Consider the following 20,443-nt stretch of genomic DNA (forward strand, 5'->3'; position numbering starts at 1 on the left):
AAGCATATTTTTCAAAAAGCACACAATAGGAACAGAGTGAACCTACTCCCTGGCGCCATGTCAAACCTAACTTATAGGGGAGAGGTGATCTACTTTCCACCATTAAAGTATCGATGTGATATACATGCCTAATAATAATCATAGCTTAGCATAAAATGTAGGGTTAATTTCTTCCATACATGCACATGAGCTTTTCGATGGAAGCGGCTATCATCGCAAATGCTAACCATGCAGACCACGCACGCCAACATACAGATATCTTGGCGTGTTACCTATGATATAATGCTTATCAAATTTAGAAGGAGCCATAACAAGGGATATAATCACAGGAACATCAATGAGATTCGGATCCAGCTAGTCCCCACACCCATGCATGCGATGACTCTCTCACACACCTCTACCATTACCATGGTTGTCACGGCAACAACCTAGTTCCGGCTGGCATGGGGTACTGGGAGGGACGGGGCCCTAGAAGGGTTTTGGGGGGCCGGTGTCTGGGGGCCGTGCTCAAACAAACTGCCTACTGTTTCCACATGGGCACCACACACACACACACAATAAGGTCTAAATATGGGCCCGGGAACCTGAAATAAACACGTTACTTTGTTTGCGGCGGTTTGTTGGTTTGTGTATTGGTTTGATCGTGATGTTTTCTCCAAAGCTGCCGTGGAGGAACTTTGTGTGTTAGTTTGTGTCGGTCAGTCGCTCAAACTATGGGCGAGAGGAAACGGTGCATACAGTATACAGTACCCACACACACACTTATGAGCACACAACCACACAGTGACGCACAAAACAATCACAGAGTTATGCAAAAAACAAACACACATTGTTACGTACAAAACGATCATACAGTTACGCACAAAACAATCACACAGTCATGCACAAAAGAAACACACACAGTGACACACAAAACAAAGACACAAAGGTACGCACAAAACACTCACACAAAGTTCTGCACAAAATAATCACACACAGTTCGTACAAAACAATCACAATTACAAACAAAAACATCGTACACAGTTACGCACAAAATAATCACACAGTTTTGCACGAAACAAACAGTTACTCACAAAATAAACACACACTGTGATGCACAAAACAAACACACAAAACAATCACACACAGTTTCGCACAACCACCATCACACACAGTTACGCATTAGGTTAGTTTTATTTCTAACATTATTCTATCAACACAGACATTTAAATCTATAGTCTGGCGTTATAATCGATTTACCTCGGGTGTACTGTGGAGTGGGTAAGACTGTTTTTAATAGCAGGCTAGCATTGCCCGTTGCCGTGCGCTAGCCTAGCACGAGCGAACTCTGCAACGAGAAGGAATGAATGAAATGTGTTGAAAACTGTCTCCAGTGATATAGAATACCAATGCTCACTTGGGAATCAGGCCCTATGTCCAAAATTCCGAACTACCCCTTTAAGGAGGAACTGATCTCACGTCAGGCACCTGCATGTTGGAAAGCAGAACATAACCTGTTTGACATTCATTGCCGCAAACACAATAATAATAAACTTGACATTTAGCATTTTGAAACCACTGTAGATCCAGGCTTGTCGTGCAAAGGATAATGTATTTTCGTATCTTTTAAAATTGGCCTGTGGTTGGCCCTAGCATAGACTTGAAAGACGCCGTTTAACAAAATAAAAATACACTGCACACACCACTGGAGCTGTGGGGTGTCAGGCAATGTGTAACAGCGTGTAGGCTATTTCAATAAATAGTTCACACATATTATACCAGACCCGGCATGACTACATCGTATGGTATTCAGACATTCAGGGGAATCATTGAAAGAAAACTTTTTTTTTATATCCAGGTCAAATTAAAGTGAAGTACAAATAATTAAATAATGTTTCCTTCTTGTCGTTGTTGTTGTTGTAGTCTCTCCCCCCCCCCCCCCCCCCCCCCCCCTCACCCCCCCCCCCCCCCCCCACACACACCACACACACACACACACACACACACACACACACACACACACACACACACACACACACACACACACACACACACACACACCTTGTTGTGGGTTTGTTGTGTTTCCCGCTCTCCAAAACGCACACGGGAGCCGGAGTCTTGCGCTCCGTGCTCCGGCAGCAGCAAGCGTCAGATGGGACTGCGGTGTACTCCCGGACACTCCGCTCCAGTTACCCTCTTTCACGAGTCCCGTCCGGCGACTATGTAACACCGCCACAACGGAACAGCCCCCGAAGGGACGTCTCGCCATCAGAGTGTATATCTGGTGAGTAAACGGATGTCTTTTTGCATTCTTTGAAGTGTTTAACTTTTATAGCGGGCCGAGCTCAACGTGTTCAGACTGTCGGTGCTGAAGTGTACACAAATGAAAGGCCTACATGTTTTGTTGGATAAGAACAACATAGACGGTGATTTGCATTCGGGCCGTAAGTGCTTTGATTAAAAAAATGTTACCAGCGAGAAAATGGATACGGAATTATGGGGGGGACATTATAAATAATTATAAATAATCATATAATGCCTAGCTTACAAAACTGATCTCCATAACTTTTTCAGTGTTGTAATTTTCACAAACCAACCTACTTAAAACAGTCACTAAGACGGAACCGTAATAAACATAACTAGAAAATCGATTTCCTGCAGAAAATGTGGTGAGTGCTGTAGTACAAATTGAGGTTGAAAATATGTTCATAAAGCCACATAGATTAAGACATAAAGAAACGTTAAATGGCTTAAATCAAGTGAAGTGAGCCTAAATGGAGTAGGCCTAAACAATGTAAACATGCACACCATTTAAAAAAATGTAAATGGTTGGAAACAAATAAAGTGACAGCTGAATGAAAAGCCCAAAGCATTGCTGCAGTAGCTCAGGAGGTAGAGCGGGTTGGCTGGTAACCTGAAGGTTGCTGGTTCAATCCCCGGCTCCTCCTAGCTGAGTGTCGAGGTGTCCTTGAGCAAGGCACCTAACCCTGACTGTTAGCTCCCGACGAGCTGGCTGTCGCCTTGCATGGTTGACTCCGCCGTCGGTGTGTGAATGTGTGCGTGAATGGTGAATGTGAGGCAACATTGTAAAGCGCTTTGGGTGGCCGATGGTCAGAAAAGCGCTATATAAATGCAGTCCATTTACATTTACATTTACATTGCTAAAAATGTAAAATTAATTGAACTGAAGAATCTGAAAGGTCAAATGTATTGCCCTGCACTGCTGAAAAATCCAATAACATCCGACTGCAGACACAAATGGGCGTTCCCGTGTCGTGGGCGTTCTCGTTCATGCAGACTAAAACGCCCCCCCGGCGTTCTCGTGTGGTGGGCGTTCTCGTTTACGCAGGCTGGAACGCCCCGTTCTTCTTCGTCGATCTAGTAGTATGGGCAGCATAGAACTGACGTTAGCGCCCCCTTCTTCTTCGATCTCATAATACGGGTACGTTAGCCAGCTAGGCCTACAGAATGTTAGCTTACATTTATGTGTCGGATCTCGGCCCACACTTTGCATCAAACTTGATGCAACACGATCATTACAGGGAGGCTCCATGATCTCAAGTTCATTATCTTCTGGGTTAGTATAGGTAGGGTTTACCGTATTAGGTATAAGTGAGATGTTTGATATAGTTGTTTAAGAATATGCCCAAATTAAATAATGAATAGATTAAAATAACACTTGGGACATTATGCAGTTCAAATCCAGTTACCAGACACTATGAAGGCTCAAACAGTAGGCCATTTGACTCCAAGTGTTCACTTACTTTTCCCACTGAATGTTTTCAATAAAGACAAAATACAGTAATTGCTCTGTAACAATTAACCTTACAACATACATCATAGGCACAAATGTATGTTATACATCGTATAGCATTTGTCACAAAAACAAAAAAGAAAGGAGTAATAAAATACCAGCATTTCTGGGCAGATACATTTACTACAGTATGTACATTTACAAATGGAAGGGATTGCAAAAAAAGACGTCCCAAATAAAACAAAAAAAGGAGTAATAAAATAACATTATGCTAGGCAGACATCTTTTATGACAACCCTGCCATATGCAACGTTCCTCAGTAGGCCTATCAGGGGTGCGCTTGGCCAATTCTTCTTTTTTGAGAAGCCTTTGAGGCATAGCGCAAGGCCACTGCCGCAGCCTGCATTGTTGTAAATCTTTCTAACCGTTATGTATATGAGATTGTCTTTATTAAGCTTAATGTCCCCTGCCAAACTGTCATTTATATATATGGAAGGATGGAGAGGCTTGATTAGTTCTCGGAATGTGTTTGAAACCCTGTTGAACACGCCAAGCATCGCCATGTCCAATCTCAGCGTCTCTTGTACAATTTGCTGAAGGACTTCGGGTGGTAAGAATGGCCTGTCCTCTGTTGTGCCAGATTGGAGCGTGTGGCTGAGATGGGGAGATGGAGAGGGTGAGCTTGGTGTGCCAGCTAGTCCTGCAGGGCTAGAGAGAGCGAGAGAGCCGAAAAAGAGTGAAGGAGAGCGAGAGAGAGGGAGAGAAACAGGGATTATAATCAACCTTCAATTCAATCACACAAGCCCAGACCAACACTACCCACACCATTAAACAAAAAGGCAGTCACTGATCGATCAAAAGTCTGAGAAAGAGCAAGAGAGAATATACGTAAATAGAAAAGTATGGACATAGTATGTAATACCTTTCACTGCTTAGTGATTGGAAGGTGTGACTGAGATGGGGAGATGGAGAGGGTGAGAAGGAGCCAGCTAGTTCTGCAGGGCTAGAGACAGAGAGACAAGTGTATTGGCTACGATCTTCGTGAGCACCAAAAATAAGTAAATAGCAACATGGACACAGTATATAAACCTTTCAAGCATAAAGGTCTCCAACAGCTGTCCAACCACCACCTCCTGATAGAGAGCATGTCCCCCTGAAAAGTAAAGTTATGCTTTAAATGACTTCATAGCCTAATACAAATCCATGTTACAGTACTGTTTAGCAGTGTACTATGGCAGTGTAAATTATTGTGAAGATGTAGCCATCTCCTCCCGTAAGTGCAGTACCTGAAGACAAAGTAATGTGTATGACCTATGATGCATGTTAATTGTAGCCTCCAGTAAGGATGACTAAATTATTAAAAGCCTTATATTTCATGCTACACATCTGATTGAGATTTGAAAGAACTCACCTCACTGAAATCATATTGCTTTTGAGGGTAGAATACATTGCGTACTGAAATTAACATACAAATTAGTTAGTTGTTTTACAAACTAGTCATCAGTCATCATTTCTGAAAATAATGCATCTCACCATCAGCATAAACACCCCACAGCTGTTGCTCTGATACTGGTGAGGTGTGTCCTGTGGTGGTAAAAGGGGAATGTGATTTGTCAATGATTCTTATTAGTATATAATGCCTATAAACTATAAAGTGATATCCACCCTCATTTTGTAGCTACATACAAAAAGTGCACAATGCACTTTCAACAAGCATTTAGCAGCAACCAGGGCCCATCAGCGTCACATGGGAACACTTCATTAAAGGTCCCATGACATGCTATTTTATGTATTCTTTAATGTAGGTATTAGTGGGCAACTAACACAGTATTCAAAGACGTTCCCTAAATTCAGCCGTGGTGCAGAGTTACAGCCACTCCGAGCCAGTCGCACATTGAGCTTCCCCCAAATGCGCTGTTTCGGTGGGCGTGTCAAGGAGGAGGGTGGGGGTGTGGCCCTGAGCAGCTTGCAGCCACCATGCGCTCTGTTTACAGTGGATGTATCGCAATGGCGAGCCGCACACAGCCTTTAGCCGTGTTCTGTAAATATTCTAGAACACACGGGAATCCTGGAGCTCTATATCTAAATATTATCATATAGCCTACACAGATATCTATATCATATAATATATATTATCACGGCAAAAAGCCGTGTGAGCCGATATTATGAATCTCAAACGACCGCGTTTGGTTCTCCGACGTTCCTGGTTCTTCAACGTCCACATCAATGTGAATACACACACTGTAACGCAAGTGTTTCTTGTCGGTTCTTTGACGTGTCTTGTATTTCCACAACGAGACTGTCGTGGGGGTTATCTGAGCCATGGTTGAGAAGGAATTGGGGGAAAGGAACTTTGATTTGACTCGCTGAAGTACATGAACTGCGACATGCCGCCGGTTGCCGCGAGGCACCATCGCCCGGCAGCGGGCAGCCGGCAGCAGGCAGCGCGCGGTTCAGTCGACTTCAGGTTGATGTGAAAGTGGAAGAACCAGAGACGTCGCAGAACCCGACAAAGTCGTTTGTGATTCATAATATCGTCTGGAGGCGCACACAATATGTTATATGATATAGATATCTATGTATATGATATTATTTAGATATAGAGCTCCAGGACTGTAACGCAAGTGACTCGAGACACGAGACTCGTATTGGGGGTTATCTCAGCCAAGGTTGAGAATGAATTGGGGGGAAGGAACTTTGGCTTTGACTCCCTCAAGAACATGAACCACGACATGGAGGAGAAAGGGATTGTTGGCGGCGAATGTCTCCCGCTTGAGCCCCGCTGAGGGACCACCGCCGGAGGCGGAGGTGCATAAGCGCTGCCCGGCAAAGATCCCTTTCTCCTCCTTGTCGTGGTTCATGTTCTTGAGGGAGTCAAAGCCAAAGTTCCTTCCCCCCAATTCATTCTCAACCTTGGCTGAGATAACCCCCAATACGAGTCTCGTGTCTCGAGTCACTTGCGTTACAGTCCTGGAGCTCTATATCTAAATAATATCATATAATACATAGATACCTATATCATATAACATATTGTGTGCGCCTCCAGACGATATTATGAATCACAAACAACTTTGTCGGGTTCTGCGACGTCTCTGGTTCTTCCACTTTCACATCAACCTGAAGTCGACTGAACCGCGCGCTGCCTGCGGCCGGCTGCCCGCTGCCGGGCGATGGTGCCTCGCGGCAACCGGCGGCATGTCGCAGTTCATGTACTTCAGCGAGTCAAACCAAAGTTCCTTTCCCCCAATTCCTTCTCAACCATGGCTTAGATAACCCCCACGACAGTCTCGTTGTGGAAATACAAGACACGTCAAAGAACCGACAAGAAACACTTGCGTTACAGTGTGTGTATTCACACACACACATGTGGCGCTCGCACGGTCGAGTCTCATTGGCGGGCCAACGTCTCTGGGCGGGCCAGGCAGAGTAAGGGGAGGAGCTGAGATTCCTCATGACGTCATGAGCACAGATTTCCAAATCAGCGCGCTTGAGCCTCCGTTTTTTCAAAGGCGAGCAGAACAGCTAGTGCTCGTTTTACACCAAACGCAAGTTTTAGCCACTGGGGGACCATAGGCAGGCTAGGGGAACTCATATTTATGTTAGAAAACCTCATAAATTGAGATTTTCATGTCATGGGACCTTTAAATCATAATAAACAATCTAGAGGCCTGCCCGTCTACCAGTGAATGCTACTCTACGAGATGCAATGAATCGTGCGCCAGCCACACGTTTTACCTCGTCAGCCAAGTAAAGTCCCTTCCATGGTCCATTGGACAAAGCATGTGCCAGGGTACTGAAAAGGTTTGGAAGACGTGTAAGTTGCAATTCATATGCATCATCATCAACACGCATTCAGTACACACTACGCTTCGATTTCACCCAAGGGTGAATTAAAATTACATGTTTTCCTAAACGTTGGTCATCAACGAGGTAATAAAGTAGTAACTAAGGGCACATCTGTCATCTGTTTTTCAGAGTGCTAACGATCTTTATTCATTCGTTGCGCCGCGACCGAACTGACAGAATTCTCTGATATGCCATGCATGTAAACTAGTTAGTTTAGACGTACTAGTACGTTTACATGCACAGTTTAATCCGATGCGTGTGTCACCACAACGAAGCAGAGTGGCCGCGATTTCATGCCTCTTACCATGCCAGCTGACACCTTAACATCCAACTTAACAATGTACTTTGGTAATGTTAACCTCACAGTAAAATAATCGGCAAAGCCTTCGCTGCAAACTTTACCCTCTACCTACAAACCGTCTTAAACGTTGCTGATTTCTGAATAGTATATGCAACGTTTATGGACGATAGCATAGCATTCGCTGCTACCGAACCATGCTTGTCACGAGTATTTATATCGGATTCGAATTCGGATACAACGATACCACAGCTAACACCTCGTTTCCACATACGTACATTCTCGTATGCGATCCAACCGTCTCCGACCGAAAGTCCATTCATTCCTATGTGATTCTCCGTAATGTCTGTTTTTCCTCCGAGACTCCTCCCCTCCGTAAAATTTCTGTCCGGTATGTCCGTAATATACGTTCAAATTTTTTTACTTTCGCCGTCGTTTTACGGAGATACCGTATGAAAGACTTCCCTTTCCCGGGCCACATTGACCAACTCTGACGGGGGGATCCCGAGGCGTTCCCAGGCCAGTGTTGAGATATAATCTCTCCACCTAGTCCTGGGTCTTCCCCGAGGTCTCCTCCCCACTGGACGTGCCTGAAACACCTCCCAAGGAAGGCGCCCAGTGGGCATCCTTACCAGATGCCCGAACCACCTCAGCTGACTCCTTTCCAAGTAAAGGAGCAGCGGCTCTAATCCGAGTTCCTCACGGAGGGCTGAGCTTCTCACCCTATCCCTAAGGGAGACGCCAGCCACCCTTCTGAGAAAACTCCTCTCGGCCGCTTGTACCCGCGATCTCGTCCTTTCGGTCATCACCCAGCCCTCATGACCATAGGTGAGGATAGGAACGAAGATCGACCGGTAGATCGAGAGCTTTGCCTTGCGGCTCAGCTCTCTTTTCGTTGCGGTGCGGTAAAGCGAACGCAATACCGCCCCCGCTGCTCCGATTCTCCGGCCAATCTCACACTCCATAGTACCCTCACTCGCGAACAAGACCCCAAGGTACTTGAACTCCTTCACTTGGGCTAAGGACTCATTTCCTACCCGGAGTAAGCAATCCATCGGTTTCCTCCTAACATCTTTTGTCCGTAAATAAATTCATGCCCGCACGTAAAACACTAGCGACTCCTTCCGTAAATTTACGGAAGCACGGATAAGAAAAACATACGTATGTGGAAACGAGGCGTAAATCAGTGATTTAAATGAGAATACTTCACAGCCAATGTTGTCAAATAAACAATATCATACTTGCTGACATAATCTCTCATCATAACCCTTTCGTTTTTCTGGAAAGGGTAGCATACCCAGCATGCCTTGCGAAACTCACTCATCTCTTCTGGATTGATCGATGAAACGCTACAGGAACGCCTGATGGGCGTTTTTGTGTCATGACGGGAACGCCCAAGCCTGCAGCTGGACCCTTCTCGAAAAATCGGAAAGGTCAAATGTATTGCCGTAGCCTTGGTATACCCATGCTGCCTTGCGCAGGATTTCCTTTTGCGCTGCCAGGCAGCCTTGATTCCCATGGATCCGATTTTCGCCTGAGATAGGGAAACAATCACAGAACGGGGAGGGACGTCATTGTGTCACACCGAAGCTAGTTTACGGACACAAAATGGCAGCAGACGCGTTACCTTTCGATGCAGAGTGTTCTAAGTAGTTTAGAACGCAAGTTATTTTGAAAAAATAAAACTCTTTCATTACCAAGAAGGATGTCTTTGCCCTCCTACAAACAGGCTTTGATTGGCTATGAGCTACGTACAGACTCATATGATAGACATTCGTAGCGCCCAATAAACGGCTCCGTGCAATCGTAAACCACGCCTCAAACACGGAGAAGGGTCCATCTGCAGGCTTGGGTGTTTCCGTCATGATACAAGAACGCCCTTTAGGCCTCCTGGTAGCGTTTCATCGACAAATCACGAAGTGTTTCGAAAGGCATACTGGGTTTCGCCAGGCATACTGCGAAGCACAGTCGCAACTTAAGGCATACTATGCTTTCCTTCCTTAATGGCAATTTTACCTCTCTCATTAGATTTAGCAATCATGGAGCCCCCACTTGGCTAACGTTAGTTCTATGCTACCCGTACTTACTACTAGATCTTATTTTGAACTTCTGTTTGAGAAAATCTAACTAGCGAATGTTCCGGATGTTGACTGCCGTGCGAAGAAGAAGGGGTTCGGTGTTGACGGTGAAAGTTAGGCCGGTTTATAGCAGAGTTTCCGTTGTCCAGTTATTACTGGACAACGGAAGAAATGAGGAGGATCGAAAATTCTAAATGTCCCCGGTCAGAATGACCAATGGAAATAATTCTCTGCACAATTTGAATTGTGTTTAAATATGCTACAGAATCAATTTGTTTAGCCAATTCATGCTAAACAATGAGGGTTTTGATTGACCCGACCCGGCCCGCCGATATTTCCCACCACTATCCTTGAGCCGGGTCGGGCCGGGCCTTTGATCGAGCACTTTTGTTTTTGTTATCATTGCTTTATTGGCCCAATCTGAGGAGAAATCTATGCCATAAACAGAAATATTATAGGCCTTAATTACACGGGTCTTCTCAATTCCGTGGAACGCTCCGTTCACTTGCATGGGTAGTCCGGTAACTTGTCAACCCCAGCGTCTTCCGTTGCTAAGCGACGTCAACGTCTTTGGCGGACTATTTCACTGCTGATCAACACTACGAATGCTGGTAACGAATAAATTGTTAAAAGACACATCATGGGAAGTTATTTTCCAAATAAGATTTGAAAAGCTTTGGAAGTTTATTTACAACACTATTTACATTGTTTCGGAGTAGTACACTTTGACATTTTAATACAGTTCAGCGAGAAAGGCGACAAAGGATAAGAAGGGGGCGTTCCAGTCTGCGTGAACCCCGGGAACCCCCACCACACGAGAACGCCCATTTGTGTCTGCAATGGGATGATATTGCAAATACGAGAAAATGAATGTTTGGTTCCCAGACCTCATCTCAATGTAGATTGAGATGAGGTCTGGCGTTAGCCAGGCTAGTATTGCAGTGCACTGCTAAAAACTTAGAAGCTGAAATCGAAAATTGACAGACGCTGAATTGCCATATCTGAAGAAGCGAAGTGCTGAAATGCATTGTTACGAAAGCTGGAAGCTAAAATGTAATACTGTCAAAGCTGGAAGATAGTAGTAGTACTGGTACTGGCTGTAGTAGTAGTAATGGTAGTAGTAGTAGTAGATTTTAAGTAGTAGTAGTAGTAGCTGAAGTAGAAGTGGTAGTAGTATTAGCTGAAGTAGAAGTATTAGTAGTTGTTCTAGTCGCTGAAGTAATAGAGGTACTAGCTGCACAAACGATATGCCTTCTGAAAGGTATGGTATTGAATGATGTTTGTAGAAATATCAGACATGCAAACGGGGCGCTTTTTGGCGCAAGTCGCTTTTTTATCATACATTTTGGGGACCTGTGTGGTTCGTGCAGATCCGAAGAGTTTTTTTTTGGGGGGGGGGGGGTGCGTCGATCGATGCTCGCGTGCAGGTGTCAATATTCCGTAATCTGACTGACTGAGACCCCCGTGCCTTCGAAGTAAATAAAAGTGATTCCGGAAATGATTTTGTTTCGGGACCAATCACAGCCCTTGCCGTCGCGTCGAAATATTGGATGCGCATGCGCACGGTAGAGCTTAGATCGGATCCAACATTTATTTTAACACATATGTAACTTTGTACACATTTGTTACTAGGCCTACTCAGCTAAATATATATGTAAGGGATAATGTATAGAACGCCGGTCATTATCGGGAAACTAAGCCCCGACAGGGCGAACAGTACACCGACGCGCAGCGAAGGCGTCTTGCTTCGCCCTGAAGGGGCTTATTTTCGAAAATGACCGGTGACGTTCTATACATGATCCCGCTTATAACACGGCTACTTGCCAAAACTAAAAAAAATATTTTACATGGTGCGCCTTTTTACAATCCATGCCAGCATTCATTCATCATTTTTTCACAATGTCTTGTTTTTAAAAGATTTATGATGACTTTATGCTCTGTAAGGTGACCTTGGGAGCCTTGAAAGGCGCCTCTAATTTCAATGTATTATTATTATTATTCGTAGTGTTGATCAGCAGAGCAATAATAAATTGTCCGCAAAGACGGTGACGTCGCTTAGCAACAGAAGACACTGGGGTTAACAAGTCACCGGACTAGCTACCAAAGTGTTCCGCGGCATTGAGAAGACCTGTGTAATAAAGGCCTATTTATCGCATAGATTTCTGCTCAGATTAGGCCAATAAAACCATGATAAAAATATAAATAAAAACGCTCGCTCAAAGACCCGGCCCGACCCGGCCCGAGGATAGTGGTGGTAAATATCGGAGAAGGATGCACTTATTGTGCAGCAGGACGCAGGGTGCAAGTGCAGTTGGATGTGGTCATGGCTAACATTAGAAGCCACGACTGAGGTGAATACAGTGAAGCATAACTTTCCACTGTCTGACTTTTTCAAAAAAATTGAGAAAAAAGGATGTGCTAAATGCACACACTGCATTAAAGAAATTAATTATGCCAGCAGGGGTGTACATGCCCTGTATGCACAATGCAAGGCAGACATTCATCGGAGGAGAGGAAACAACTACACAAAGTGTTGCACAGCTTCTCCGAAACCCTCTTCCAGAAACCCCCTAAGCAGCAGATAAGATAAGGGACAGTGCCAGGCCTATACTGCCAGTACCTGTACCTGTGATCGCATATCCAATGCAGAGGTGTGTGTTTGTGTGTGTGTGAAAATAAATTAACTTAGTTTAAAAAGGCATTTTAACTGAGTAACTAATATATTATTTATCTTTCTAGGCATATAGCATATAGCATAGGCCTTCTCATGTTAATAGGATATCATGCCGTCATATTTTTTCCGACTTCGGGTAGCTCTCTCTTTTTTTGTCATACATGTGTTTGCATCCTTGAATTATAATAATCCCGCCATTTTCTTTTTTTAAACCAGCCGAAATTGTATGTATTCACCTAATGCTAACCTTTTCTGCCTAACGTTATTAAAAGTAGTCCAATTGGGCGGGAAAATCTCCAGATCTGGCAACGCTGCCTGAAAGCCATAAAAAGTAGTCCTATTGAGCGAGAAAAAACTACCCAATCTGGCAACACTGCCTGCACATCCTTGCGCTCTAACCTCAGCGTAAAACAATGAGACCAATTGAGGAAGGAGATAGGTCCCAAGCAAATTGAGCTTCCCCAAAATGCGCTGTTTTGGTGTCTGTAGCTATAATGCAAATGAGGAGGAGTGAGGCGGGTCAAGGAGGTGGGTGGGGGTGTGGCCCTGAGCAGCTTGCAGCCGCGGTACCATGCGCTCTGTTTACAATGGATGTATCGCAATGGCGAGGCGCACACAGCCATTAGCCGTGTTCTGTAAATATTCTAGAACACACGGGAGTCCTGGAGCTCTATATCTAAATATTATCATATAGCCTACATAGATATCTATCATATAATATATATTATCAAGGCCAAAAGCTGTGTGAGCCGATATTATGAATCTCAAACGACCGCGTTGGCTTCTCCGACGTTCCTGGTTCTTCCACGTCTACATCAATGTGAAGTAGACTGAACCGCGAAGGTGGAGAAAGGGATTGTTGCCGGGCAGCGCTTAGGCACCTCCGCCTCCGGCGGTGGTCCCTCAGCGGGGCTCAAGCGGGAGACATTCGCCGCCAACAATCCCTTTCTCCTCCATGTCGTGGTTCATGTTCTTGAGGGAGTCAAAGCCAAAGTTCCTTCCCCCCAATTCATTCTCAACCTTGGCTGAGATAACCCCCACTACGAGTCTCGTTGTAGAAATACCAGAGACGAGAGTCCGACGTGTTATGCGCCATAACACCAAAAGCAGAACGGTTATCCAAATAACAAGGAAGTGTAAAACACTTGCGTTACAGTCCTTGAGCTCTATTTCTAAATAATATCATATCATACATAGATATCTATATCATATGATACATATTATCACGGACAAAAGCTGTGTGTGCGCCTCCAGACGATATTATGAATCACAAACGACTTTGTCGGGTTCTGCGACGTCTCTGGTTCTTCCACTTTCACATCAATCTGAAGTAGACTGAACCGCGCGCTGCCTGCTGCCGGCTGCCCGCTGCCGGGCGATGGTGCCTCGCGGCAACCGGCGGCATGTCGCAGTTAATTTACTTCAGCGAGTCAAAGCCAAAGTTCCTTTCCCCCAATTCCTTCTCAACCATGGCTCAGGTATCCCCCACGACAGTCTCGTTGTGGAAATACAAGAGATGTCAAAGAACCGACAAGAAACACTTGTGGATGAGTCCGTCCCCATTCAAAGTCAATGGGCAACGGTCAACTGACGGAGGTAGTGGGCATGGGGCGTAAGGCGCACAAAAGCCTCAGTTTGCTGGGCTGACCCTAAAAAAAACGATTCAACACAAACATAAATAGGTATACATAAATAATGTAATCTTGTGAGCGAGTAAATTGACATTGGTGACAGTGGTGTTTAACACCAGCTACGTCCATGCAAAATATAGCAACGTATCATTAAGTTGCAAAAACGTTTGAAAAGTGGCACAGGTCTTTAGGCTTGATTATTTGCATTAACATGATGAATCTATAAAAAGCAATACGGCACAAAATATTTCTGAAAACTAATATAACTTCACTTCATTTGAACGTGTACTGCTCTGCCATTTTCAAGAACCCGCCCAGTGAACGCAGAGGATTGTGGGTAGTTTTGGCTCGTCTAGGATGCAGCGATGCATCCTTGAAAAATCTCGGAATTCTCAAAAACAAAGGACGCAAAAATGGCGCGGCTTTCTAGTGTCCTCAACATTGGAACAGTGCTTGTCGGCGTTCTATGACGTAGCGTCCTTAAAAGGGCGGCCGTTGAGCATGGTTCCTTGACGTTGGGAAACAGCCATAGTGTTACGAGTAGCATATGTGTGTGCGGGAGAATGGCAGTGTGTGCATGCGTGTGTGAGTGACGTCAGCGAGTGAGTGGACGAGCGAGGAGAGCGAGCGGTAGCGCGTGTGTCTAGTGAAGAAGCGAACGAGTCCGGTAGAATAAAGTACCCATCCTGTCAATAATCGGTGGCCGCTTCATTCCGACCTATAAGCAGACAAACTGCCAGTCAAATCACACAAAACAATAGAGACAGGATCACACAGGCAATTTTTTTCGCGCTTGGCCCACTCTGGATAAATGTCGTTCATATCGCATATGAGGACTTCGACGGCTGTGGAGAAATGCAATACTCCGTAGCCACGGAGAGCTGTGATCACAGAGAGGGCATCTCGTCACATATTTACGGCATCGATAGGAGTCAGCAGACTATTATTTAGACAAATTATTAGCAAATTTCAATCGGACAATTTGACCGAAGAGTTAGAAAGGGCATATCGCGCTTCTGCCTTCTCACACCGCGAGACAGGTTCGTGTCTTTGAGTATCGCGATTTTCGGTTTGATACGCGTATCGTTACAGCCCTACTGTCCACCATCCGAGTTCATTTGTAACGAGGAGTACTCGAGTAATCGATTCCTCACGCCCATCCCTAATATAAATATATATATATATGTTTACAATATTATTCATTAATATATAATATACTGTCTAATATATACTGCCAACAATATATATATTAAAATGCCTACAATGGGAAACAGCACATGAGAGTAGGTTCAATCCAAGTATAGAGAATAGACTATTCAGTCCAATAGTTCCCCGCACCCTGCCCCCTGTGCCGCCCCCCTTCAGAAAGTTAGTCATCAGGGCCCTCGCCAACTTGGAACCGAAAGAGGCAGAGTTTGACGGTTGAGCGTCGCCTAGGAGAGAGAGAGAGAGAGAGAGAGAGAGAGAGAGAGAGAGAGAGAGAGAGAGAGAGAGAGAGAGAGAGAGAGAGAGAGAGAGAGAGAGAGAGATGCAGATGCCATTGTAAGCGGTGGACTAGTTAGCCAAACACCAAACCACCCTTCCATGTCAACAAATTGACCAGCTTTAGAGAAATAAATGAACTGATTGGGAATTAGGGCATCGATTTGCACTATTTAATCTGGTGGATATTTAAATATTGTAGAGGGCCTGTGGGTGTGGGGTTTCCACACCACCAAGTTGAAATGACACAACACTGAGAGCAGTTCCAATGCAGAAGGGTTTATTTACCTAGTAAACCAAACCAGGGTGGGAAAAGGGTAATTCACCTCTTCTAGGATACAGTCCAACACTTTCCACCTATCTCTTTCCCTTAAGGTACGGCCACACCAAACGCGTTACCCGCGTACCACGCGTATAAAATCGGCAATTTTTCCATAGGGAAGCATTGGTTTACGCGTGTATGAGGTGCGTACACGCGTATCATGCGTACCAAGCAACATTTTACTCGCGTTAGGGGCGTATGAGGCGCGTATATATACGCGCGTACATATACGCGCGTACGCGAGGAGTTCAAAAAATTTAACTTTTTACGCTCATACGCGTGATACTTAGCCGCAATAGCCAATCAGTGTGGAGCTTGACCCGACGTCACTGGCAGAGAGTAGTGACCCTTGCACAGAAGCATACGGCCGACATCTTTCTTTATTCTGGGTGGAAATAGTAACATAGTTACGCCATTAAATGCGTTTATGGAAACATTTTTAGCGAGAAATGTGCATTTTACTTTCATAATGTTCACTCGGTGAATGTGAAGGATGTTTGGTTTGATAGTTATGACAAAGAGTGAACGCTCCGTTCACTTGCATGGACAGAGTCTCTGGTTGCTAAGCAACCTAAACGTCTTGGTGGACTATTTCTCTGCCGATCAACACTACGAATGCTGGAAACACACCAGACACACCATGTGAAGTTATTTAACCCGATTATTGTTATTTATATCCGAGATTATTTAATCTAACCCGATTCAAGCTCTATCATGCACCCAGACACGGCGGCGTTTGGGTTTCCTTCCTCGGACTCCTAAATCCAGCGCAGCCACAGGCGCGTAGCTGCGTATGTAGGACAATTTTTGACACAAAATGGTCAAGCAACATTTTCGCTACGTTACGCGCGTACATGGTACGCGGGATACGCTTTTGGTGTGTCCGCACCTTTAGGCCGTTCCGTGCTTCCAGGCGATCACACAGATCCTGCCTGTCCTGTGCTAGCCGTAGCCCCAGCTCTCACTTTTAACTGCAAGCACTCCAGCTTTATGGCCTTCAGGCCTGCCTCGTTAACTGGAGGAATTCCATGTATGGCCTGGGGGTGGAGCCAGCTGGTTGCCAGGCCTACCACTCCCCTCACTCCTCCCTGGCGTCTGCCACAATATATAATAAGGTTTGCTTCCCTTTAATCCCTTTAAAGTCATAATATAGTATAATGTAAGGACATCACTTACAAAATATTAAACATAGGTCTAGTTATTTTTTTATATTTGAGTTAGTAAGTATCATACCTTAATATACTGTGCATAATACCTTTAAAGTGATTTTGCATTAAAATAGGCATGATTTAGAAGCTATTATTTAGGGTTATGTAGGGTATGCCTATAGTGCAAAACTTATGCAAAAAAAGGAAACGTGTCAAAGATTGTGAGGGAGCACGTTGTTAAAGTTAGTGCTACTAACATGTCGAGATCCTTCGTTTTTTTCGACAAGATAGTAGCCTACAGCCGGAACGCCACTAAGCGGCCACATTATAATTGTCAAGAAGTCAATAAGCTGTGCAGTGTTGTCCTAATCGTAATCCTAGACAATCTCTCAAAGGTGACTTTTCACGATTGCTTTCTTCCTCGCCTCTCCCAAATTACTTTTTTTTTCCCTTTCGTTCCTTCTGTTCGTTCTTTCTTTCTCTATACTTCTCATTTTTTCTCACTCTTGTAAGCACTGAAATTGATTGCTTCTCTTTCTATTTACTTCTCTCTCTCTTTCATTCCCTCTCTCTTTTTCCTAAATTGAATGGAGACTTGGACGTTCTCCCTCTGCTCTCTCCCTCTCACTGTCTCTCTTATAGAAACACAAGTGTTCTCTCTAGGCATATTTAGTCTGTACGTGTGCCTGCATGTGCACGTTTCTTCATGTATTTTGCATTTTTGACAGAACACACAGTGTCTGTCGATGCTGATGATGATGATCATCATCATCATCATCAAAGGGGAGGGATCGTAAACGTCTTATCCAACGATCACTTTATCACTGGTTGCCAACTTGCGAACCGGCTCACAACTTCCTGATTCCGAGACAGCAGAAAGCACTGACAACCCCAACCTTCTTGCGTGAGTGTGTCATGACACACACTCGCTGTGTGTCACTGTGTGTGCGAGCGTCAGTCCAGTCCATTAAGCCATGCTGCAGTCGGACGTGAGAGCGGCTTGTGTTTAGAGGCAGGGTGCCTCGGCGTCCAAACAACGTCCAAACAACGTCCAAACAAAGGCCGTGTTTCACACCGTCTAAGAACACCGTGGAAGTGTGAGCACCGCTCAATAGTGCATTCACATCCAACCTGCATCATCCGGCATTGCGGAAACACAGACAACAGCAGTCACTTCCCTGAATGAACACAATTGTAATCGACAAGGTTACAAGAATGTTGATAACATTTCATAGCTCCAGTCAGTTTGACACGTCCCACCTAAAATACCACACAGAGATCCTGACAAGGATGGACCAATCTGTTTTGATCCCGGTCTCCGATCTTATTTTTATGTGAGATCAACCTATCCGATACAGATCATTGATCTTTTAATGTGAGATCAGCGTATCCAATACAATCACCGATCTTTGTAATGTATGATCAGCCTATCCAATCATCAATCTCAGATTTTCTCAGAGTGAAAATATATAAATAAGATGTTGCTCATGGAAATCGTTGTGTGCCGATTATATAAAGGTTCTTGGTTAGTTATACGAGGGTTATTGGGAATGGCTGGTGGAAATGCGTTGTGTCCCTTTAAGATAGGCGCAACGGTATGTATACAGAGCACTACAGAGTTAAGTTAAAGGCCTTGTTGCAGGTTAACCGGAAGTTTTGATTAATAGGTACATAAAGCACTCAAAATATGTATATAATTTATAAAATGTCTTCAAAATAGTGTTAACGTCCAGTTTTTGGCGTTTTGGCAGTAACGGCTGATTTCTAACGCCATTCGGCGATGACGTCATGTTGGGGAGATGTGGTGGAAGGTAGCCTCAGCCTAGTACTATAACTATGGCGTCTAAGAGGTGGCAAGATCCACAAATAACATGTATGATGGCCCACAGCCGTATAATTTCGAACCAGACGTGAGAGGGCGAATGAGGAATTGCCGAGAACTGATGGCGGTCAAAGCCAATTAAATGCATGGTCAGAAGAGAATGAGTGGAGAGTTGCTATCATTTAGCAACGCAGCAACGAGCACTGGAGCTAGTCAGTAAATAGCATAGAGTGAAAGTAAACGTTTTCTTTATATCTAGTGACAGCGATTATGTCGTTCAGATAACTACCGGTAAACTTATTCAGAAGATCTAGAAATAGAAGGCATAATGCTAGCTATGGGCTAACTTGCCACTCCCACCTATGAAATCCCCCCAAGATAATCCCTAATTAAATCTTACCCCCAACATTGTAAACAGATCTCCGATAAGTTATCCCACGTTTTGATGGTAGCTTACTAGCTCCAGTAACATAAAATCTTTGCCTAGTGTTTCTTAAGTAATTAAGTGTGGTGTAATGTTTTTCGGCCCGTTTCTGTATGTTTAGACGTGACTAAATAAATTAAACATCATTTATAAAAGGAGAAGGAATCAGGGGGATTACTAGCCTGGCTAACGCCAGAACTCATCTCAGTCTACATTGAGAAGAGGTCTGGGAACCACACATTAATTTTCTCGTATTTGAGGCGCGGTTTACGATACTACTACTACTACTACTTCTACTTCAGCTATTACTGCTACTACTTCTACTTCAGCTACTACTACTACTACTACTACTTAAGCTACTACTACTACTACCATTACTACTACTAGTCTACTTCTACAGCTAGTACCACTACTAGGCTACTACTATCTTCCAGCTTTGACAGTATTACATTTTAGCTCCCAGCTTTCGTAACAATGTATTTCAGCACTTCGCTTCTTCAGATATTGCAATTCAGTGTCTGTACATTTTCGATTTCAGCTTCTAGGTTATTTAGCAGTGCACTGCAATACTTGCCTGGCTAATGCCAGACCTCATCTCAATCTACATTGAGATGAGGTCTGGGAACCAAACATAAAATTTCTCGTATTTTAAGCGTGGTTTACAATTGCCTGGAGCCGTTTATTGGGCGCTACGAATGTCTATCATATGAGTCTGTACGTAGCTCATAGCCAATCGTCACTGTTGGTAGCAGGGCAAAGACATCCTTCTTGGTAATGAAAGAGTTTAACGCAGAAAGTTGCTATTTTTTCAAAATAAACTTGTGTCTAAACCAGGGCTCTACACTAACTTTTTTTTTTCAGGAGCACTCTTGCCCCTAAGTTAAAAAATTTAGGAGCACAGGAAAAAAATATGGGGGCACAATAGGTTTTTGTTTAGAACATGTATTAGCGTGCAGAAATTGCACACACCAACAGCACCAATTTA

At 44.3% G+C, this 20,443-nt stretch overlaps 1 protein-coding gene and 1 long non-coding RNA gene across 6 annotated transcripts in view; one reads left to right on the forward strand and one right to left on the reverse strand.

Annotated features, from left to right (window-relative positions):
• The first annotated feature begins 2,036 nt into the window (after positions 1 to 2,036).
• Positions 2,037 to 20,443, forward strand: part of LOC132456413 (beta-galactoside alpha-2,6-sialyltransferase 2-like) — a 77,645-nt gene continuing 59,238 nt past the window's right edge. For all 3 annotated transcript variants that reach the window (XM_060050764.1, XM_060050766.1, XM_060050765.1), the window contains exon 1: positions 2,037 to 2,263. The gene's annotated coding sequence lies outside the window, so the exon portion shown is untranslated. The remainder of the gene's footprint in view (positions 2,264 to 20,443) is intronic.
• Positions 4,136 to 7,778, reverse strand: LOC132456405 (uncharacterized). Of its 3 annotated transcripts, none has more exons than XR_009525464.1 (5): positions 7,469 to 7,778; positions 5,145 to 5,188; positions 4,823 to 4,886; positions 4,656 to 4,736; positions 4,136 to 4,441 (listed from the first exon to the last, which is right to left on the reverse strand). It is a non-coding gene; the product is annotated as an uncharacterized LOC132456405 (long non-coding RNA). The 3 variants fall into 3 exon arrangements; XR_009525463.1 differs by lacking the exon at positions 7,469 to 7,778 and adding an exon at positions 5,267 to 5,474; XR_009525465.1 differs by lacking the exons at positions 5,145 to 5,188; positions 7,469 to 7,778 and adding an exon at positions 5,267 to 5,474.

The sequence above is a fragment of the Gadus macrocephalus genome, chromosome 4 (genome assembly GCF_031168955.1).
Source record: "Gadus macrocephalus chromosome 4, ASM3116895v1".
Lineage (NCBI taxonomy): Eukaryota > Metazoa > Chordata > Actinopteri > Gadiformes > Gadidae > Gadus > Gadus macrocephalus.